Here is a 15,472-nt window from a genome sequence, read left to right as displayed (position 1 = left end):
TTGTTCTGCATATCAAGGAAGGTGACTTACCCTTGTTGCCAGAATACTTTAGATGCATCAGTACCCTCTAGTAGCAACTTGCATTTTGCTTTGTTTTGTTTTCCAAAACTTCAAAGTTTCTCCAGACTTCACCCTCAATTAGAACAAATGTCAGTAACATGCTTGAAGAAAATTTGTTTAGAGATGTGTGTACGGTTGGAAATTGCACATTACACAAGCCCCGTGCATGATTTTCCACGAAATTTTTAACGATGAGCGGAGGTACATGGTTCCAGATAGACGAGTGAATTTGAATGTATATATCTGGTGCTTTGCACGTTGACATAAACACAGCTGCTTTTATACATTTGAGAACATTTGTGTTTATTTGAATGTGTGATGGGGAGGTCATCAAAATGAACACACTCGTTGTGTTTATTTGAATCTCACATCGCTCATAAGAATACATGCCTTGTTTGAACATGCAGTCAAACACCAGCTTCTCTAAAAGGCAAATCAAACCCCAAAAGGCAATTCAGTGCAAAACCCCATTAATGCTGCATTAGAGTTGACATTCCATTCACATGAAAGCCAAAGAATTTAGAGTTAAAGGTTTTCAACGGCAATTTTATTCCTACCAGCTTGAGAGAAGTAGAACATTTTCTTTCCGTACTTTATCATAGTGTATGTAATTTGTATTTAGTAATAGAAAACAAAAATGAAACCCTAGCAAAAGAACCAAAAATTCTTTCAGAGTGCTAAGGAAACATACATTATTACACTATCAACAGCAGAAAGAGCACAAAAACGTTCTTACCTTGTATTTAAGGATGCCGCTGTGGGTATCAGTGAAGTTAGGGTCCTCTACAAGCAGGACTTGGGTTGGAGAATTTGGATGATGGTTATGGTGGTGGGGATGATTTGAACGCATGCTTTAGGCTCACATCTACCAGTACAAGGATATTCTAATGCCGTAAACAACAACAAGGCAGAGGGGTTTGGAGAAACAGATTGTGGTCTGTGAGTAGAAGCACTTACACGGAAATATGCTTGTTTTAATCCTTAAACAGAGGCTATTGCTAAACACAGCAGTCTATGGAACACTGTCTTTTTCACACTTCAAGAGGAAGAACAACATTAAAATTCAACCCTGACACTTTGAAGCAACGCAACCTGCTACCTGTGTGCCCCTTACTCATCTGCTGCTGTAGTTAAAGCTAAGCCCTTCTCTGTTATGCTAGCATAGCCTTATGAATTCTTCAGCTCTTGTATGCAGCAGTTTGCAGAGTATTTAGGTTGTCATGAAGCATCTGCCATTAGAATCTTCAATATTAGATTCCCGTAGTTTGTTGTCTATGGTTTTTTTTTAGGAAAAAAAAAAATACATATGGAGACCAAATAAATAAGTAGAAGGGAGGAAAGTGGAGCACAGAACAGCAAGATGAGGTTCCTCTGGAAATTAAATAGCAGATGCAAGCAATTGAACAACAACAAGAGAAAGTGTGTGTTTCTGTTTGGCTTATGAGAGCTGACAAGATTACAGCCGATGGTGGTTTGGCTAGAGAGTAGGAATTTTATTGTTCGGTATTAATTAAAGCCGGAGGGAGTGGGATACCAGGAGCAGGAGGTGAGCCCGTGTTTCCACAGCGCCACAGAACACGAGGGTTTGGCCACCAGGCAAGACTTCAAATATGTGAAAAACTTTCAAAATAGAAGGCACAAAAAAAGCTTTAAAGGGCCAAGTTGTTGTCATAATGGAACATGCTTAGAATAACATAATATCTCCCCTGGTTCCCTATTAGAACAATTACAAAATTCAAAACTGCTTTAAGTCTTAAATTAGATAAGATCAGATCGATTGAGACCAGAAACAACATTTATTTCTCTTTTCCATTTTCATTGACTGAAGATCTACCTTTATTTCTCTAGCAGGATGCATGTTTTTTTGTCTACGTAAAGTATTATTACTGAATTTCAGTGTGTTACTCCATTAGTTTTAACACGTTAAAAAAATGTTTCAGAAATGACAAAGGAAAAGAAGAGAGGAGTTGCATTTTAAATCAAGCAATTTTCTGAGTTTTATGTGAAAAACAAGCAAGACTACCTCAAACCTCCCTTTGATGAGGCCCCACATATACAAAGGGCTCAAACTCCATATAGACAAAGGGATTTTTTTTTCCCTGACTTTGGAGTGATATCTTGTTACACTAATGGCTCTTGACAGCTATCATAAGACCCTTCATTTACAATCTCCAGAACTAGGGAAGCTGGACTCTGCCATTTTAAACCTCAATGTCTCCCAATCAGAAACATGAAATTTACCTCTTGGAAAGAGACAAGGACCAAGGAGAGGGGAAAAAAAAAAAAAAAAACTAAGTGAAAGGGACTTTGTAAAACAGTGTTTGTGATGTGATCTCATTTTCATTTTAACAAATATAATATTTGCATATATATGTATGTGTGTGTGTGTGTGTGTGTGTGTGTGAGGAGCTCTGGTGGTATAGTGCCTAAGGCATTTGACTGCTAACCAGAAGGCTGGTGGTTCAAACCCATCAGCCACTCCGTAGTGATACTGCCTCAGAAACCCAAGGATGGTGGGTATGACTCAATGGCAGAGTGTTTCAGTTTTCGTTTTATATGCATATAGAAAAACCAGTTGCCGTCAGAGCATATACACATATACATATGTGTTTTATATATATATACATATTTCAATAAAAGATCAGAAAAGGTATAGAAAAATAACACTGAGGTGTTAATTAAGGGGAGGGGCTCCTTCTTTTTCATTATTTGGTACTATTTTTGTTTCATGGTAAACGTATTTGGTACTTCTAAACAGAAATACATAAATTACATTTATAATATGAAAACATATTTTTAAAAATATTTTTCAAATGTTAAAATTTTCAACATCAGTGACATGATACCATTCAGTTTCACCTCTGAAAATAATTCACACAAGGATATAGCTCGCTGCTCTGAATGTTCTTGAATAGTGTATAGAGCAAAATTCTTTGAGACCAGATTTTAATTCCCATGGTAAGGGAGATTCCCATGGTGACCCCCTCAGAGTCTCCCCATAATAAATGAAGGAGGCCATGTGTGAACTAGGTCCTCTGTCTGAAGATACCATACCCTTTCTTCTAGTTAGGAAAACATCTGGATAACATTCTACCATTTGTCAAAGTTCAGCTCATCTTTCCAGGACACCAAAAAGGTAGGCATTACTTATTAGCTTCTGTGTTGAAGATGAAGAAACAGAAGCTCTAAGAGAGAATTATTTGAGTGCATTCTTATGACTGAACGTAACCATGCCGGACATGACTGGAGCACTAGAGTAAGAACTGGGTCTAGAGCTCACCGCCCATTCTCTCAAGTGGGAACCCTTGGCTTTTCATAAGTGGCCACTGATTGGAGGGTCAGGATGGCATGTAGTTAAACACTCCTTCTCCCACCCTCCTGCTTTGCAGCTGGAATACCTGTATTCTAATCCTGATTCCATTTACTAGCTGAAAAAATTCAGGCAAGATTTAAACCCTCTCTGCTTTTGTTTCTGCACCTGCAAAATGGGGCTAATAATAAAACCAAAACCAAACCCACGGCCATCGAGTGAATTTCAACTCATAGTGACCCCATTGGGTTTCCGAGGTGGTAAATCTTTATGGGAGTAGATTGTTCCGTCTTCCTTCCACGGAGTGGCTGGTGGGTTTGAACCACCAACCTTCTAGTTAGCAGTCCAATACCTTAGTCATTGCACAACCAGAGAGAGATTGTGAGGATTAAATGGGTTAATATACATTAAACACTTAAAACAGCTCCTGGCCCCTGATAACTATCACATACACAACGCAATGCACTGCCTTCAAGTCGGATCCGAGACCCCTCCTTCGGTTTCCGAGGTGATATCACTACGGAAGTAGATTGCCCAACCTTCCTTCCCAGGAGTGGCTGGTGGGTTTGAACCACCAACCTTCTGGTTAGTAGCCAAATGCCTCAGGCACTACGTCACCAGAGCTCCCAACTATCACATAGTTATTGTAATGTAAACTTAAGAAGACAATCTGTGTCACTTTAAATAAAGGGAATTGAAAAATAAATATAAAACCATGTTACTAAATTGTTGCTATACATTGTGGTCAGTGGGCAGTTCTGAAAATGAGGGTTACCCTTTCTTGAAAAGGGAGACAAATTAAATTATTTTGTGTTTGAGACACATAGCATGAATTAAGACAGTCTCCATTGGTGCTATATGTCTTGAACACCTTACCAGAAGGATTTAAAGAGAATTTTAAATGAAAAATTTTGTCAGTAAATGAAACAATATACCTAAATACCCGTGTCCATGAACCATCCAAAACCACCTTAAATTCACCATCCCATCCTCAGGACACACCAATAAACTGTTCATTGTTAATATGGAAACTGGATATCTGGGACAATATGTGGGTTTTTGCAAGAGCAGGAGAGCGAAATTGATTAGTCAGATTATGGGATACTGGGTCTCTTTCTTCTGGATGTGGGTATGATATTGCTGTCCTCGGTAGTATGGCAAGGTGTGGTGTACAAGTGAGCCAAAGACCTTTCATCTCTCTCTCACCTTCACTCATCTTCAGTGCTCTCTTTGCTTCCAATGGGGCTGCAATGCATAATATTAATGTCCAGCACACTGTGAGCCAACTCTGCTAGACACCAGAGCAAACTTGCTCGGTCTCTCAGGTCCCCTTGTTATTGCCTGGTATGTAGTGGATCAACCTTTTTTAGAATCGTGACGATAAGCTCAAAAACAGAAATCAGGGTATTTAGACAGATTAATGGGGTCAGTCTTCTTTCTTGTCCAACCGAACATTCCAGATATCTCTGCATTACAGTTGGAGACAAACACCCTACCTAGCAAAAACATGTAACTTCATGTTCTACTTACTGTTTTCTCATTCTTTGACTATCCTGAGAATGAGTGGCTGGGCAGGAAAGCTTTCAGGATTCCTGTGTCCCCAAATATAAATCATACCCCAATCTCATCCCAACTTTAACTACTAATCTACTGGTATTTTCACGGGATCTTCCAGAGGCACTGTGTAGCACAGGACACTGTCTCTAATGATGGCAACAATCACACTTGTGGCCAGCTACACAGTAGCTGGTTGGGTGCAGGTGCCATGTCATGATTCTACGGGGTAGCTTCATTCCAATGTGTGAGCTTGCAGTGAGATTTTGGAGGAAGTCTTCCTGAGGAGGCATTAGTGGTGGATTTTTTTTTGCTCCTTTTTCTACCTACTGTGACTCAGGTGGGTGGAAAATCAATGCTAAGACAGACCACAGTGTAGAGGAACCTTGGGCCTAGGCATGTGCCTGGCCAGTAACTGCCAGCAATTACAATGGCTTCTTTGAAACTCTTTTCCAGAGATGAGAAAACAATTCAGTTTTTTTTTTTAATTTATAGAATGTTATTTTTCACTCAAAATGAAAATAGCTTTATTGAGTGTCATGGGAATGATATATATTCTTCTAATCTAGATTGCGTACTAAGAATGTCAATAAAAATAATGTCATTGATTTTAGTGGACATAGCCAGGCATATTTGAGAACTGTGTGTCTCCCACTATTTAAAACGTTTTCATGGCTTCTCATTGCTCTCAGGGTGAAGAACAGGTCCATGTCTTGCCTTCTTCTCCAGCCTCATCTGCTGCCAGAGCTGAAGCCAGACTTAGTTTGTTCCTTTCAAAGCAACCTCTAGTGAGCACCTCGCCATTTCCTATTGTGCAGGAAATGATGAGCTGGTCCTCCATCATGGCTTCCTCTCACAAGGCTGGGGTAGGGAGAGCAGCCCTACAATTCAAAACAGCCCAATGGTTGCCAATTTTCTGGAAGAATCTGTGGCCAGGGCAACATTGCATTCTGAGGTCTCTTCTACCAGGCTTGCATCAGTGATTCTGGAAAGCTCCCTCTTTGTACTTTCCCTTCAGATCTCTTTGCAGTATGGTATCTGAGCTGCAGTTAGATCATGTCATGAGAAAGGCAGGAAGGCTGAAGCTGTTAGAGGGGTGGCTTTTGGGGACTTAGTTGGCTGTTCACATTCAACCCTGTCTATCTGCCTGTCTTTGTTAACTTCCAGGCCAACAAAAAGGTAAGGCAAGAGCTGCTACCTTATCATGTTCAGCCACATGATACGTTTTCCATATTTTCAGTAGAAATCTCTCTCAGAGACAGGCAAACAAAGTACCTGAAACACTTGATCTTCAGAAATGGAACCCAGTCAGTGTTCTCCGTTTACCCTGTTGTTTTTTTTTGTTAGCTGTCATTGAGTTGACCCCATGTGCAACAGAACAAAGCAGTGCCTGGAACTGTGTCATCTTCATCATTGTTGGCATGTTTGTGTCCATTGTTGTGGTTATTGTGTAGTGCCTTCCAACTCAGGGAGCATATCTTCCAACACGACATCAAACAACATTCTGGTGCGATCCACAGGGTTTTCATTGGCTAATTTTTGTAAGTAGATTGCCAGGCCTTTCTTCCTACTTTGCCTTAGTCTACAAGCTGCTCTGAAATTTGTCCACCATGGCTGACGCTGCTGGTAAATATCATCCATAACTTCCAGCATCACAGAAACAAGCAAGCCACCACAGCATGTAAGACAAACTGACAGACGGGTAGGGTGTCCTCAGTTTACCCTATTTTAAAAAATGCCACTTGGGCCACCCACGCATTGTCTGTCTCCCCTAGCCTTTTACTGTCTGACTGGAGGACTCAGGCACCATGAGAAACTGCATCTCTGAAAGTTTGAAAATCTAATTTGTGCTACTGTTGTTAAATGATAGTAACTTATAACCACTGAGTTGGAACTCATTAACAGGGCAGCATTAAGGAGTCGCTGCTGCATTTGAAATGGGTTTCTAGGGGGAGTCTGGGCACCTTCAGGGAATTTCACAAGGGGTCATTGAAGTTACTACCTTTAGATAACAAAGTATTCTATACAACCACCTCAAGGTCCCTGCCTGCTTTCTTTTAGGTATTTAACAGAGGATTATATAAGCTCCAATAACTCAATTAATTAAGAGTAAAATGAAGATGGTGACTTCATCATTCTTTGGTCAGTGAAAAATTTAACATTCTCATAACCCTTTTCATTCTCTCTTCTCTTCGTGAATGCTAATAGAAAAATCCTTTTAAAATGGTATTTTTGTTAGCAGGGGATATGCGGACAACTCCGCAGTATCTTCCCACAGATCACTGCTCACATCATTCAGATGTTGAAAATTTTAAATGAAATCAATACTGGCCTATTCACGTCAACAACACTATCCCTGGCAATATAAAAATAAAGAGAGAAATTGCGACCCAAGCGACTTACCCAGCGCTCCTCTCATTACAGGTCGTCAATTAAATTATTTCTACAATATTGTATCCGTCCACAGAATGTTACACAATATTCATGCACATTACTTCAGCTACACAAAATCCCTGTAAAATAAATGAGGGCGGGCAAGAGAACTTAAGAGACCTAGTAAAATAGGAAGGCATTTACAATAAGTCCAGTCACTTGGCTGCCAAAATTGCCCCCAAGATGATGCTTTTATTATCATTTAAGCAGCAGCAATGTCTTCATTTTTGTGGCTCCAAACTACTTCATACTTGAGGAAGGAATCTTTCCAGAGAGAATGATTGTAACAGTTTGTGGCACCCTTTTGGGGGACTTTGGACTCAGAGCTTGAGAGTGGAGTCCACCTCTTTTGTAAGGGCAGGCGGTTGGAGCTTGCTTAGTGGTGGTGATGGAGAAGCACGCCAGACCTGTTACTCTTTTTCTGGACTTGCTAACAGCAGCCAGAATGAGACCCAGGAGCCCATTACCAGTCAAGTCCTCTGGTCGTCATTGATGACACCCCAGGAAGTTCTGCAGCTCCAATTGCCCCTGGTGTGAAGCAGAAGCAGCCAACCGACTGTACTGAGGCTCAGCCCTGAAGTCAGAGATCCAGCCAAGATGCATCACGGTGGGAGGATAAACTGATTGAATCAATAATTTCAATCACTGCCTATCCCTGATAGGAACCAGGGAAGGCAGAGAAGGATGGGGGATGGGAACTTCTGCAAGCTCAGAACAGGGAGGCAGGAGCTAAGCCTTGCCTGAGAGGAAAACACCACCATGAGGAGATGAGGGTCATGAAAGAGAAAAAAAATGGGCTAAGTTCACCGAGTACCTAGGAGCTGTCTTCCCCCAAGACAGCCAACCTGCAAGCAACCTGCCACCTGAGAAGTGCCTCTTCCTTTTGTGGAGCACAGAAATTTTACCCTTTTGATCTGAAGATGGTAATAACTGTGGGCTCCAAAATGCCCCAGCCCTTCCTCACAATGCCTGCTGCTCCCTGCGCCTTGACTTACAATGCATTGACTAGGAACCAAGAGGCCCGACTCTGGGATTTCCTCAACTCTGTGACCCTGGTCAGGCCACATGATTTTTTTAGGCCTGTGTCCTCTTCTTTCAATGGAGGGCTGAATCGGCTAGCACCTCACATCTTCCTTTGGGCTTCTGCAAACCAGAGTCATAGTCTGCCTGCTTCTGATAGTTGACTCTCAGTGGGTCTGGGGTGTCCACAGCAAGGTCCACGCACAGGTGGTGAGAGTAGCTGGAGCTGCCTCCCTTAATAAGACCAAGGAGTTATCTTTTATTGCATGCTTATCATGGAGGACTTTGTTTAGTCCTCCTAGGACCCTCAAAAGGCATTAGTACTAATCTCCCCATTCTATAGAAAACCCTGTGTACCACAATCCAGTCTCCAACTGACCATGAGGAAGGCTCAGGACTGGGCAGTGTTTTGTGCATGGGTTTATCATGAGTTGGGGACCAACTCAACAGCAGCTAACAACAATAACAGCAACATACATAAAGAAAGCTAGGAATAGAGGAGTTTAGTAACTATCCAGGGTCACCAAGCTTGTCCCTAGCAGAGCAAGAAGTGGAATCTGGGTCTGTGTGGCCCAAAAGCCAGGTGACACTGCCTGTTTCCCTCTTGCCGCTCTCCCTCTCTGCCCCTTCATGGAAGTAACATGGGGATTAAGTTTCTTCTTTTGCGGGTGGTCTCAAAACGCAAGCCTGAAATCCAGTAGGGGCCTCACCTGAATCTAGGCACAATCAGTTAGCTGAGGTCTCCCAGGGACATCTCTCCTCACTGGCTGTCTTCTCTTTCTTCGATTTCCTTACACCTCTCCTAGGACTCTGAGCTTCATTATGTCATCCTGGACCTTACCTCTTTGCTAACACAGTCTTTTCCCCACATACCAGCCCACACCTACATCTCAATTCAAAAGGCACTATTTCCATGTCCAAGTCCTTTTGGGCCTTGCTCTTTGCCATGAAGCTGTCAAATAAGCCATGCTCCAAGGTGGTGGCATAAAATACAGAGCCTTTGACCATGTATCCCATTCTTCCATTCAATTTAGAGCACTTTTGGAAGACAATGCTCAGAATCCAAAACTATGGGTCAGGAATTTCTGGGCCTCAGGGAAGGCCATTTGAAAGAGACTTGAGAGAAAAGCAAGTCTTGTACAACTGCCACTATCCCAACAGATGATGGGACTACTCCCATCATGCATGGGGCCCACACAGGCCCAACCCAGGCACTTCTCAGGGCATGCTGCAGCAATTGAAACACTGAGAAAGGAAATCTTCTGTCAGGAAAGCTGCTGGTGGTTTGTGCATGGAGGGTAGAGAGTAGAAATAGATGAAAGGGGAGGTGCCATGTTTCTGTGTTGCTAGAGTGGGAGTGACCCCAGCCTCCTGAGAGATCCACTTGGAGCATGCAGTGCATAGTTGATGGAGCCCACAGTCTGCTACATTGTTTTCAACTCAATTCACCAAACAATTTTTAAGATCTTGTGTGCATAAGGTCCTGGTCTTGCATCTGGAGACACAGAGATGAATAGGACATCGTCTGTGACTCCAAGTAGCTGTTCAAATTCTAGTGAGAGAGACAGACACACACAGAAGTAACCACAACACAAAGCAAGCACTGATTAGTGCTAAGAACAGATATACACAGAGGGCCATGGGGGCGCTGAGGCCAGCATGCTTATTCTGTCAGCTGAGTTCTTTCTGGAAGGAATTTGTGGAAGATGGGACCTGAAATGGGCTTTGAAGAATAGAAATGAAAAAGCCTGTCCCTTTTTGAACACTTACTACATCCTCAGCTTTTGACATGTATCACCCCAGAAAATCATGAGAGTACCGAGAAGAGAATTATCATTACTTTACACATGAGGAAACTGAGCCACAGAGAGTGCAAGCAGCTCAGGTGATGAATAATAGCACATACAAGAGTCAAACCCAAGCCTGTCTGCCTCTAGAGCCCGGGGGACCTACACAGGCCAAGAGAACAGCAGTAGCAAAGACCTGGCAGTGGAAAAGGGGGTTTGAAGAAGGGAAGAAGAGAAAGTTTGCTGTGGTTGATGTTCCCAAGTTGGAGCTTGGGGTAAGAGCATAGACTCTGCAGCCAACTGCTTGGGCTCATGCCCTGGTTCTACCACTCACCATCTGCAGAGCCTCAAGCAAGTTTCTTAGCCTTTGTATGCCCCAGTTTCCTCATCAATAACCAATCACCAGTTGCAGTCGAGTTTATTCTGGCTCATGAAGCCCCATGTAGAACTGTCCTCCATAAAGTTTTCAATGGCTGATTTTTCAGAAGTAGAGAACCAAGCCTTTCTTGAGAAGCACTTTAGATGCATTGGAATCACCATCCCTGTAGTTAGCACCTGAACGCTTAATCATTTGCACCACCCAGGGACTCCTGCCTCATCTATAAAGGGGGAGTGGTGTCTAATGAGCTGCACCCATTTTATAGGGTTATTGTGAGATAAGTGAACTTGCATACATATTATCATAGGACAGTGCCAGGCACATAGTAAATGCTATGTTGTTGTTGTTGTTATGTGCCGTCGAGTCGGCCCCGACTCATAGCGACCCCTCCTTGGGTTTCCGAGGCAGTATCACTACAGAAGTAGATTGCCCAATCTTCCTTCCGAGGAGTGGCTGGTGGGTTTGAACCGCCAGCCTTCTGGTGAGCAGTCAAGTGCTTTAGCCACTATGCTACCAGAGCTCCCAGTAAATGCTATATATATTTGCTATTGGGATCTCTGGTGACATAGTACCTAAGGCGTTTGACTGCTAACCACAAGGCTGGCAGTTCAAACTGACCAGCCACTCCTTGGAAGGAAGATTGGGCAATCTGCTTCTGTAGAGATACTGCCTCGGAAATCCAAGGAGGGATCGCTATGAGTCGGAATCGACTCAATGGTAGTGAATTTGGTTTGTTTTTGGTATTTTTATTATTAAAAGAGGCAGTGTAGAGCACACATTTCAAACCCTGGCTTTGCCACAGTAGCCATGTGACCCTGAGTGAATCATATATTGCCTCAGTTTCCACATCTGTAAATTAGGAATGGCAGTGCCTATCTTCCACGGTCATAGTTCTAAGACCTCAGTGAGACACTGCAAAAACAAGAAGTCTGGCCCCACATATTGAAGTATTTCCTAAATCATATTCTCACTTCTCCTTGGTTGCCTTGTTGGTTATAGGCTAAAAGTTTCTTTGCAACAGTTGTGCAAGTAAGTCTCCTCATGGGAAATCCAATAAAAAGTTCAGCAAAAGAACTGTAAATTCTTAATTGTTGGGGATTAATAAGGCTTTATTATGGTAAATTTACCTCACACATGATTTAATAGGTCAAAACTACACTTTGTAATTAAAAACCTAAGAAATCATGCACGCTGAGGCTTATAACACAAAAATTTTAGTCTGAAACAGCTAACTCAGGAAACCATAAAAGACGAAGCAGTGCATATAAATCATGGCTTGGGAAGAGGCAAGGTTTTAGGAGGCAGGTAGATCTATTGGGGGATTTATATCAGGCCTTTCACTATACATTCTCAACCCTTTGACGTTTGAACTTTTCAGCCAGCCCCATTTTACAGATAATGAATCTGAGGCAGAAGAAAAATAAACAAGTAAAATGTTGATGCTCAGTTTTCAGTCTGGTGCCCAACCTCCCGCTTTCCCACAGTCACTTGAACAAAACCTTCAACATGGTCGCTCAGTCTTAACGTGCCTTGGACTCAAGATCAAGATCTGTCAATATAATTTGTACCAGAGCTATGGATCCTTTTTGCTTAAGTGGTGATGTTCTAGAATATTCTCAAGATAAAACCAAAAACAAAACCCATTGCCATTGAGTCGATTCCCACTCATAGCAACTCTATAGGCCAGGGTAGAACTGCCCCGTAGGGTTTCCAAGGTTGTAAATCTTTACATGAGCCAAGCGCCACAACTTTTTCCCTTTCTGATTAGCAGCTGAGGACGTACTCATTGCACCACCAGAGCTCCTTATTCTGAGGTAAAAGAGAGTGCGTCCAATCAGAAGACAGCATTACTTAGTAGCTAGGTAGACAGACACCTGGAGTGGAGGCTGCCTTCACTACTTACTAGCTTGGCGGGCTGTAGGCAAAGCCTGCCAGCCCTCTGAGTTAGTGTGAGAAGGTTTCTTTAGTAAAATGAAAATAATAATAGTTCCAACGTCTTGTGAAGATCAGAGAACACTGTAAAACCCGTAGAGCCAGACGTAGCACAGAGTAAGCGTCAATATTCATTAATATGATTTTTACTACAGTGCCTAAGGTATCTGACTGCTAACCAGAAGGTTGGTGGTTCAAACCCACCGGCCATTCCACGGAAGCAAGACTGAGCAATCTACTTCCGTAAAGATTTACCACCTTGGAAACCCAATGAGGGTCGCTATGAGTTGGAGTCGACTTGGCAGTGAGTTTGGTTGTTTTTTGTTTTTGTTGTTTGTTTTTTAGGCCAGAGGGCCAAAGGGGAGAGGGGGCAGAGAAGAAAAACCTCCATTGCTCTTAGTATTATCCTAAATCACAGAGATAATTTTTCTTTTTGGAAAAAGAGTAATGCCTTTCTGACTTAGATAACAAAGGAATTTAAATTTAAATTTTAAAATTCAACAAGTTTTAGCCATTGGCATGAAGGTTGAAATTCCACTTAATGTTGTGTCTGACGTTTCAAAGGAGAGTAAATTGAAAAAGTTTGTTCCCAAGTTATTTTTGGAGAGAGAAACAAACCAAAGGGCTAATTGATTTGAAAGCTTTGGTTGTGAAACACCTACAAGTTGAACGTCTGGTTGCTTTAGTTTTAAATCACATTTAGAAGCACATACATATGTGCATGTGTGCATACTTTTAACAACACACACACACACACACACACACCCTGCCTGGTTTGCTGTCATAGAGTTTTAAGTCCTTTGTTCATACAAGATGCCAGTAAGTGAACAAGAAAAGAAAACCCTCTCACACTGCAATTGCCCATAGGGTCAGGGACAGGAAGCAGATGTGAGACCTTGTGCAGTTCCCCTTGATTTCAGCCATGGGAACAGCCATCTCTAGTGGTAGGAGGGTAAATAGGTCTCCATTTGTTTTACAAGGCTTCCAGCTGGGATGTCATCAAGTGTCATTCACTGGGGCATCGCTGTCTCCCCTCTCACCCCTCCCCATTACTCCCAGTCCCCAGAGGACAAGTCTGAGACCAGTCCAGCTTGCAGTGGCCTTTCATTCAACAACCTAATCCTCTGAGCTGGGGTCCTGCCTGCCCATGGGAGGCCAATTGTCCTATCGCTTTAGTGTCCCGTTGTCCGCTGGGGTGGCGTAGTGCCTAAGGCATTTGACTGCTAACCTGAAGGCTGGCGGTTCAAACCCACAAGCCACTCCTCAGAAGGAAGACTGGACAATCTACTTCCATAGAGATACCACCCCAGAAACCCAAGGAGGGGTTGCTATGAGTCGGACCCAACTCGATGGCCGTGAATTTGGTTTGGTTTGGTCCTTGGAAAGTTGTCTAGGGATGTCCTCAACTGCTGCTCTCTCCCTCTCTCTGTGCTGAGAGGAGCAGAACATCTAGTTCTTCGCTGGAAAGACAGGGCTCCTCTGCATTGCCAGCAGCACACGTTGTAACAATTAGAACTTCCATTCCAAGATAAACAGATATTTTTACCTTTGGGGCATTCTGCAAGTGGTTTCATGAGACTGGCCGAATGGGCTGTAATCATGGCCCCAGGTTTGGGGCCTACCACCCAGGAGTTAATGAAATCAGATTAATTAATAATCCAGGAGACTTGGGAAGTGAAATCTTATGAGTGGGAGTGGGGAAACATTGGGGGACAAATGGGGCTTCCTGCTGCAGTGTCCTTGCTACTAAATAAGTGTTCGTCTTGTCCATGTTTCTGCATGCAGGGGAGGGAATGTTTTCAATAAAAGGGTGAGATGGGAGTCATTTTCATTAGAACCATTTCACCAGGAGGTCTGCACGGGCTGAATGTTTTTATTTAAAATTCGGGTGTGAGTACCACACAGGTGTCTCTTCCAGAGTTGACAGGCAGTCTCCCATCTGCCCCCACCACTGCCCATAAACACATGCCCCTACTGGCCTTGAACATTCACTCTGGTTTGGATTGGAACCTGGCTACTCTTTGGCATTGCCGTAATTATGTTGGTCAAGGCCTGTGTTCTTGACAAAGAAAACATTCCTCTAACTCAACCTGAGTAATCCTTAATGAGTCCTTGTATCTTGTGATAAATTTCATAATTATTCAGCCCCTACCACTAACACCGAAATTCATCAGTCAAAGCAAATTAGCCGAGATTCATTAGAATAAGACATCTAGTAGGCACATGTACTTTATTAGCCTCTTACACCAATAGTTTTAATTAGGTACATATTTCACAGCTCTCGAGCTACTTCACTGAAGGGCTGCCTTTATCTCTTTTATTTACAGTAACAAGCTATCAAACAAACACCACCATAATTAAACTTGGACATAAAAAAAAAACTTGTTTTATTAATGGCAGCCTATTCTAGCCTTGGATTTCTGAAACCTGCACTAGACAGATATTTTTATTAATTAAATAAATGCCATTCAATTAAATTGAAAAGACAGGATGGAACGCGAGGGGCCATGAGCTCGACTTAGGAGTGAGATGCCCTTCTTCCTTGCTGACGGTTTCCTCTATCTCACCTTCAGCAGGAGGAAAAATCATCTCTTCATCAGATATTTTAGTGATGAGAAAAGTGATTAAAATCCAGAACATTTTTAAATTATTAATAAGGAATTTAAATGATGTTATAAAAAAGGGAAATACAGGAGAAAATGTTACACATTCATGGAATTTTTGCTCATGCATAATAAACAGTTGAAAACACTTTACTTAGAATACTACCCAAATTAAAGAGGCAAGAAGCCTGACACTTGCTTTTATTCTTGGGGAATAGTGTCAATAAATGACAAATGGCGCCATCTGCTGGTCAACAAGTTAAACATTCAATTCAGAGCCCAGTTGTCCATCCAGTTCTTACCTGTTGTTGTTGTTGTTGTTATGTGCCGTGGAGTCAGCCCTGACTCATAGCGACCCCTCCTTGGGTTTCCGAGGCAGTATCACTACAGAAGT

The sequence above is a fragment of the Orycteropus afer genome, unplaced genomic scaffold (assembly GCF_000298275.1).
Source record: "Orycteropus afer afer isolate SDZICR_OR568_19922 unplaced genomic scaffold, OryAfe1.0 scaffold00152, whole genome shotgun sequence".
In the NCBI taxonomy this organism is placed as follows: Eukaryota; Metazoa; Chordata; class Mammalia; order Tubulidentata; family Orycteropodidae; genus Orycteropus; species Orycteropus afer.
This window is presented reverse-complemented; position numbering follows the sequence as displayed.